This window comes from Triticum dicoccoides, chromosome 6A, assembly GCF_002162155.2.
Source record: "Triticum dicoccoides isolate Atlit2015 ecotype Zavitan chromosome 6A, WEW_v2.0, whole genome shotgun sequence".
Lineage (NCBI taxonomy): Eukaryota > Viridiplantae > Streptophyta > Magnoliopsida > Poales > Poaceae > Triticum > Triticum dicoccoides.
The window spans coordinates 364,114,907-364,123,153 of NC_041390.1; the positions used below are offsets into that span (position 1 = coordinate 364,114,907).

The 8,247-nt window shown below is 44.7% G+C and overlaps 1 long non-coding RNA gene across 1 annotated transcript; it reads right to left on the bottom strand.

Moving 5' to 3' along the window:
- Positions 1–4,828: 4,828 nt before the first annotated feature.
- On the bottom strand, positions 4,829–6,294 carry LOC119316924. Its single transcript, XR_005153410.1, has 2 exons — positions 5,607–6,294; positions 4,829–5,500 (listed from the first exon to the last, which is right to left on the bottom strand). It is a non-coding gene; the product is annotated as an uncharacterized LOC119316924 (long non-coding RNA).
- Positions 6,295–8,247: the final 1,953 nt, after the last annotated feature.

The following is an 8,247-nucleotide window of genomic DNA, read 5'->3' on the forward strand; positions in this document are numbered from 1 at the left end:
CAACCATACCCTGGCTAGAAGGTCGGCCAACCTTTTTCCAGCAGCTGATAGGCCACCTTGAGAACAATTTGTCGTGGAGGTATGAGAGGAATTCAATGGCAATCCATGTCTTGCAGAGGGCACGAAGTTCATCTGCACGAAGCAAGAAGGTCAGAGAAGGCAAGATTGAAGAAGAAGGCAAAATTGGGAGGAAGTTCATGTACTGTTGCCGCTAAATTTTAGGTCACAGCAGATGCTGCCTCCGTGGAGGAGTTGCTCCATTGGTCGCGCCGCTCGCCGTAGCTTGCGTCGGGCCGGTCATCTGGTCTGGCAAGGCTTCGGGCGGTGGTGATGGGACGAGGATGCGGCTTCCTGAAGTCCATGGCGGCTTCGCCGCGTCCAGGCGACGCGGGCTCCCTCGCGCCGGCGTCCGCCGTCGCTCGCTTGCCCGCGTCGGTGGCCGGTCAGGAGCTGGAGACGGAGGGGAGGCGGAGGACCCGGCCGGCCAGGAGCTGGGGAAGGAGGGGAGGCAGCGGATCTGGCCGGCCAGGAGCTGTAGACGGGGCGGGGAAGGCAGCGGATCCAATGAAGATGGGTGGCGAGGAGGGGAGGAGGTCGGGGATCGAGTGGAGGAGCGGCGAGGACGGGGGTGGGTCGGCTCGGGATCGGGGGATCAGGTGGATCCTGTCGGGGCGGCTCGGGATCGGGTGGGATGCTGTCTGGTTGGGCCGGCAGTTCAGGGAAGTTCGGGAGGGGTCCATCAGGCCCTATATAGGGGTTGCTGTGATCCAAATAACTATTCTAATCCTGGGATTAGAATAGTGTTGTCTTTATATATATATATATATATATATATATATATATATATATATATATATATATATATATATACATACATACATACATATATATATATATATACATAAACACTATACTGATCACGGGATGAGAATAATATTCTGATCACAACCTGATTTGCCCCGCTAGTAGTACGTTGAACTTCCCTGTGAACTAGGTTGAACTTCCACCAACATTGCCCAAATGGGGCTTGCGATATACCGTTGGAAAGCTATGGACACCAGTATCATGACCCAACTTAAATTTTTGGCAAAATGTAAGGAGTTTAAGAGCAGTTTTGAAAATCGTTTTTTCTTCACACAAAAAAACGTGAATCATATTTTCGATCGCATTTCTAAACTGTTTATCGGAATGAGGCATATAATATGGCGTTGGAAAGCTGCTGCAAAACCGCTCCTTCCACATGTTGAAAGTTTCTCTAATTCCCTATGGTTAAAGAGTAATTTAAGAAAACGTAAAATTTTGCAAACCGAACAGCTGAGTTCGTATTTTCGATCTCATTCCTAAACGGCTAATCCAATTGAGGCATATAATATGGCGTTGGAAATCTTATGAAAATGCGCTACTTTTACATTTTGAAAGTTTTTTCTAATTTTGAACGGTTTAAAAGTAATTTAGAAAAAGGTACAAGTCCTACCGAGTTCGTATTTTCGAGCTCATTTTTTAACCATGCGTACGAATGCAGCAAATGATATGGCGTTGGAAAGCTTGAACAAATGCGAAACTTTTTTGTATGTATTATTTCTCCCAATTCATTACGGTTTTAAGTCAATTTTCAAAATAGATAAAAAACGTATTTTCCTTGTAATTTCTACAAACCTTATCGGAATGAGGCAAATAATATACCGCTGAAAAGCTACGGAAAATGCGAAACTTTTTCATGTTGATCGTTTTCTCTGATTCCTAGCCGTTTTCATGTAATTTCGAAAATGGCGAGATCATTTGTTCTGCCTTTATCGTGAAACAGATTCTTCAAAAATGCACCACGTGAAGAACCTGAACTTCTCGTCGCGTGTACCTGAACTTCACTCTGTTTTTCTCGTGCTTTTTTGCTCGTAGATCTCCATCCACTACTTGTAGCTCTCCATCCACTCATCGAAAGCTGCTGTAAGCACACAACTTTCCCGTGTTGATCATTATTTCATACTCGCGACGGTTTTCAAAGAATTTCATGTGAAATTCATTCAGTGTAGTAGTTGAACTTCCTGCTATTTTCACGTTGAACTTCTGTGACGTATTTTCGTTTGTAATTTACCTCATCCATTCGTTAGTGTTACACAAATGATTTTCCTTTTGTACAAACCCTTCTCACAATAATTTTTTTAACTTTCTTCGACCGGGGACATGAACTTACACAAATGATATTCCTGTCGTTTTGAAGTAAATTAGAAAATGACAAGATCATGATTTCTGCCTTCATCGCGAATGGAAATGCACTGCGTGAAGTAGTTGAACTTCTCGGGCATGTCTATTTGAACTTCACTCTATTTTGACGTGCTATTTTTTGACATGCTGTTTTTCGCACTCCATGAAGTAGTTGAACTTCTGGGGCATGTCTGTTTGAACTTCACTCTGTTTCACTTTATTTGTATTTTTCTTATGAAATACACACCATGTAGTACGTGAACTTCCGGTTGTTATCACTTTTGAACTTCTCTCTAGTTTGAGAGAATTGTTTTAAAACACAAGAAACAACATATTTTTTATTTATTTTGGACATCTAAATACACGGTGAACCTCTCTCACAAGAAATTTTTGAACTTTTCCTCGCAGAGCAATTGAACTTCTAGCAACCATTCTTCTCATTTATGAGTTGTTTTTAACAGTGCAAAAAATGGCGCTGTATTTTTTATTTTTTCAACAGGGAAATCCTAAGTTCTAATAAACTCCGAACTTCTCTGTTATTTCAATTTGAACTTCACCTTTTTATATCTTGAGTAAAGAATTGCATTCTATTTTTATATGGAAAAAATCTTAGTTTTGTAATAAACATTATACAAATTCTTCGTTATTTCGAACTGAACTTCTTAGTTTATTTGTTAGCAATGGGAAAATTTTAAGTTTTTGTGATAAATATTGAACTGCTCCATTTTCTGAAATTGAACTTCTTGGTTTATTATTTATTATCGAGGAAAATCTAATTTTTTTCATATACATTAAACTATTGTATTTTTTTAAATTGAACTTCTTGGTTTTTTCAATTTGGACTTCTTGGTGCCATTCATTTGCAACGGGAAAAATGCTAATTTTGTAATAAACATCGTACAACTTCTTGGATATTTTCGAACTGAATTTCTTGGTTTTTTCGTTACTAACTGGAAAAATTATGAGAAAAATATGCATTTCTTATAGACATCGAACTTCACCATTTTTTTAATTTGAACTTCTTAGGTTTATTTGTTAGTAATGGCGAAAATCCTTTTTTGAACTTTCCCGGGCAGGTCACTTGAACTTCGAGCAACTATATTTTTCATCAAGACAACCGTCACAAATTCGTTACCGTTTGAGAGCAGTATTAAAAATGGCAAAAACAACATCGTTTTTACTTGTTTTTAACATGTAATTGAAGGTTGGACGTCTCGCGCTAGAGATCTCGAACTTCACCGGGAGGAGCACGTGAACTTCTTGCGACAAACCTTTGAAGCTTTTAGTTTTCTATGCTTATATTCTTATCTGAAATGCATTTCGTGTAGTAGTTGAACTTCGTGTTGTTTTCACCTTGAACTTCTGTCACGTATTTTCGTTCAACCTCTCTCACAAGAATTTTTGAACTTTCTCGGGCTGAGCACTTGAACTTCTAGCAATGAAATTTTAGCCTTTCCTTGAATTCCCCGCTGTTTTCACCTTGAACTTCTGTCACGTATTTTTGTTCAACCTCTCTCACAAGAATTTTTGAAATTTCTCGGGGTGAGCACTTGAACTTATAGCAACGAAATTTTAGCCTTTGCTTTTTCATTCTTTTTTTTCATACAAATGCACACCGTGTAGTACATGAACTTCTAGCAGTTATCAACATGAACTTGTCTCGGTTACGTGAAAATATCTGAGTTTTTTTATAGGCATTGAACTATTATACCTTTTTTTATTTGAACTTCATTTGTATTTTCTTAGAAATGTGAAAATTGGAGGTTTTTTAGAAACATCGAACTTGTTCATTATTTCGAATAGAACTTTGTTATTTTTTTATATTGAACTTCTTCTTTCTTTTCTTAAACTTCCGGAGTTAACATTTATCTGGGCGAGCTTTGTTTTCTTCTTTTTCTAGCGTGTATGTTTTGTGTTGTTTTTCTCCTTTGTTGGACTTCTTTTTGTTCTAGTATTTGAATTTACTTGGGCTTCTTTGTTTTGTAGTTTTTGAATTGAAACCAACATATACTAGTTTTTTGCATCCATACATATTGTTAAACTTTAGGAAATAATACATAACAAGAAACTGTACAACATGATGTTAGACTAATGTTTTGTTAGAACATCACATTTTTCCCCTAGGACATGTTGTACAATGTTTGAACATGACATTTTTGCTTTTTTAACTCTGATTTTTGTTGTTGTTGAACTTCAAGGGTTTTTATATTTGAACTTGCAAGGGTTATCATATCAACTAAGAGATCATTAACCTCCCCGAATTTCTTTCATGAACTTTTAGTTTTTGACGAATGCCCCCGAGTTTCTTTTTCTATAGATTTTTCAGTGACAGTAATACATGAACTTCATCAACTTTTTTTGTCAAGTAGCAAAAGATGTAGAACAAATATGGAAGTGTAATTTTTATTCCACGACTTTCCCGTGATTTCAATCATTCCAGGATCGCGTTTTGCGTGAACTTTTTAGATACCAATCTACTTGAAATAACACTTGTGAGAACAAGTCCACTTAAATCAGAATCCAATGAATAATATTTATTTTAATTTATCTTGTTATCATCATTTAGTACTACTCTGCATATGGTTCCATATATTTTGGTCTCACGGACATTAGCACAAGCACCTGATGTTCTAGTACAAGAAATGACCAATTGAAAATCGATGATTTTTTCTAGTAGATAGCAACACTACAAAAGACCGTGGACGAATGTTCATTAGCATCAATTGTAAAAATGGGATGCCAAAAACACACACGGACGTTCGGTTGCACTATCTGCAGCCGTCCAAGTACAGGCACAACGGCAGCTGTCAAGCAGACCAAGTGCAGTAGCAGCTCCCTTCCCATATCCAGTCGCCAGCTCCATGCCTCCATCTCATCCGTCCCTCACAACACTGATTGCAGCAGGGAGAGGAAACAACAAGTGCTGGTGTAGCTTGGCAGGATAGAGAGATGGCGACCCACACAGTGAGCACACATATCAAACTGAAAGAGGTCGCCTAGAACGTACTTCACAGTGAGCATGCACACCCACACATCCATGTCCAGCTTGGCTTGGCCGGCAAGAGCGACAGAGGAGAGGAGCCGCTGTAGTGAGCCAAATCAAGCCGCACCAATTCTGGCCATCTTGGAGATATCTGCATTCTTGCTGACCCTGTCACCTTTCTCGCAGGAGCCCAGGTGACCTCGTCGACTCCCTTAGAAGCCGGAGACTCGCTGTAGTGGTGCTGTGACTTGTGCTCATACGAAGTTTCCTTCCAGGCATGTATCGGTGGAACTGCTGCCAATTTTTTCTGTTGAACTGATACAGACAAATTGCCTCAAATATTTATGGAAATATACTGAAGAATGCTGCAGTTTTTTCCTGCAAGAAGTGTCGTTGTCCTCACTCTGATGGAGTAACTCACCACGGCAGCACCACTTCCTACGTGCTAGCATCCGCTGGATTTGTGGCCTATGAATGTCCTTTACACAGTAGGTAGCCGAGAGCGACCACGCCGGCGCCGAAGGAGAGAATCTCATCGTTGTCTTTTGCTTTTGAGTAGTACGTCGCGGCTGGATCCCTGGTGGGGGCCTGTGCCACGACGGCGCGCAGGGGCATCACGCCGACGAGGGTCAGGCTGGTGGCTCGCACCGGGGAAGGAGACTGGTGGACCGCGTCACCGGAGGTGGAGGCGGGGTGGATCAGGGAAGAAGGGGTCGGGGAGGAGGAGCGCCGGCGACGGGCATCCGGGTCGAGCGCCGTGGAAACAGGGGGAGGGGTGGCCGCCGCGCCTCGTTGGCCGGAGATCACGGACGGGTCAGCTTCCGACGCGTCCTCGGGCCCAGCAAGCGACAAACGCGGCGGCGGGATCTTGTACGGCGGCTAGATCCGCGTGGCGGCAGTAGGAAGCAGGACTCGGGTGGGGGAGAGGTAGGTAGCTGGTGAGGCGGAGTGGAGCAGCGGTGGCGCGTGGGGAGGTGCGAGGGTCACGGCGGCGCCGGCGTGCGGGCTGGATTGAGGTAGATGGCGATGCGGAGGCGGGGATGGCGGCGGCAGGGATCAGGGAGAGAGCGAGGAGGGAGAGGTGGGGAACGTGGGGTTCGGGGTGGGATTTTTTTTTTCTTCTTTCTGTAAGTTCGGAACACCCGCTGCTCCTATATAGGACCTCGTGATCTAAATAGTTATTCTAATCTCAGGATTAGAATAGTGCCACTCTCTATATATATATACATCAATTAGGCTTTAAGTGTGTACTTGTTGGTGGAAGTGTTATCCAATTAGTCATGTAGCCTACAAAGTCTATCACACAACCTTGTAACTTCTTACTCCATTTCTAAATTTGTACTAGTCCTCTATACTGTATATTGCGCTACTCGTACTACTACATCCCTCCTAGTTTATTGGTCCCTGACGGATTTTAGACTCCGCAGACCCTGGATAGATTCAAACCCTGGGATGCGTGCGAAGAACTCAACCTCCCCAGTCTGCCTACTCTCCAATCTCCTGGCCTAGCTCGATAAATAGGAAGGAAATGAGACACAGCAGATTACCCAGGTTTGGGCCACCTTGCGGTGTAAAACCCTACTCCTGCTTTGTGGTGGATTGGCCTCGAGGGGCTGGTGATGAACTAGTACAGTGGAAGAACAACCTCAGGAGGAGTTGTGTTCTTGTGCTCAACTGAGCTGGTGGGTGTGAGGATGGAATGGATCTGATCCCTCTCTACGGTGGTGGTGCTGCCCTATTTATAGTGGCTTTGGTCCTCTTCCCAAATGAAGGCGGGAAGGGATCCCACAACGGCAAAATTTGAAGGGAGACAACTAGTACATCTTATCCTAACAAAAGTAGTCTTCGCCTGCAATGCTTCTGGTTGTGACACCGGGGTGGGCTCGTCAATGACCTTCGCCATGCCGTCCTGGCAGTCCTAGTCTTGTTGCACGGGAATGGAAACCTTTGGCTGATTCCTCGGGACTCCTCGCCAGCGCTTGCCTCCTTAGCACCAAAGAGGAAATTGTTGTACTGTCGGCCGCTGGTGCCTGACTGGCCTTGGTCGTCAAGGCTCACGTAACCTGGACCTCACGAGGTGAAGCTTGCATAGGAATCTTTGCTCCTCAGGAGCCTACCTAAGGTGGCCGCTCATTCTAGAGGTCTTGGTGTTGTCCGCCTCGCGAGGCTTAGCCCATCGCGCGGTTCTTGAGTTGTCAATGCTGATGGTGGGCCGTACCAAGCCGTCAATGTTGATGGCAGGCAGGCAAGTCTGGTACCCCCGTTCCCAGAACACCGACAGTAGCCCCTGGGCCCAAGGCACGCTCGAACTTGGCTTCGAGGCGAAGCCAAAGGGCAAGTGTGGAGCACCGCGGGCCCTAACTGACTGCGGCCTAGGTCGACGTGTGGCGCTTGACGGGACGTGGGCGTCTTCGCTTCCCCATGCTGCCTCAGCAGCCGTCCCGGGCTGACAAAAGGCTGGTGCCTGCCGCTGAGCCTTCATTGCCTTCCCTTTGTCTTGCTCCAAATCCCCTTCTTCCTCTGGTCAGAGAGCCTCCATATCTGCCGAATCTTTTCCAGAAGCTAACCACTGATGGCCACCAAAAAGGCGACCTGCTGTTCCTTCCATAGGCCAAGCTCCGTTGTTAGAGCTGGGCCTTAGTGCATCGTCCATCACTAAGGAGAAGCACCTTGCTGTCGTGCTCCCGCTGATGGCGGGCATCTCCAACGATGGAGGGAAGACGGTTGAGGGAGTCCTGGACTAAGGGGTCCTCGGGCCTCCAGCCTATTGGACATGTGCCGGATTATTGGGCCATGAAGATACAAGATGGAAGTCTTTTTTTCGTGTCTGGATGGGAGTCTTCTTTGCGTGGACGGCAAGCCAGGCGGCTGGAGATACTATTTCCTTTCTATGTAATCAACTTTGTATAAACCTAGTCCCCTCCAGTATCCATACAGTACTGGAATCAGCTTATTTGCCGTCCTCCATGGCGAACGGCAAAGGCATGGATCACGGACGGCAAACGTCTTTGTCGTCCGCCAGCAGACAGCAAACTGTCCGTCTGAACACGTGCCAGCAATGG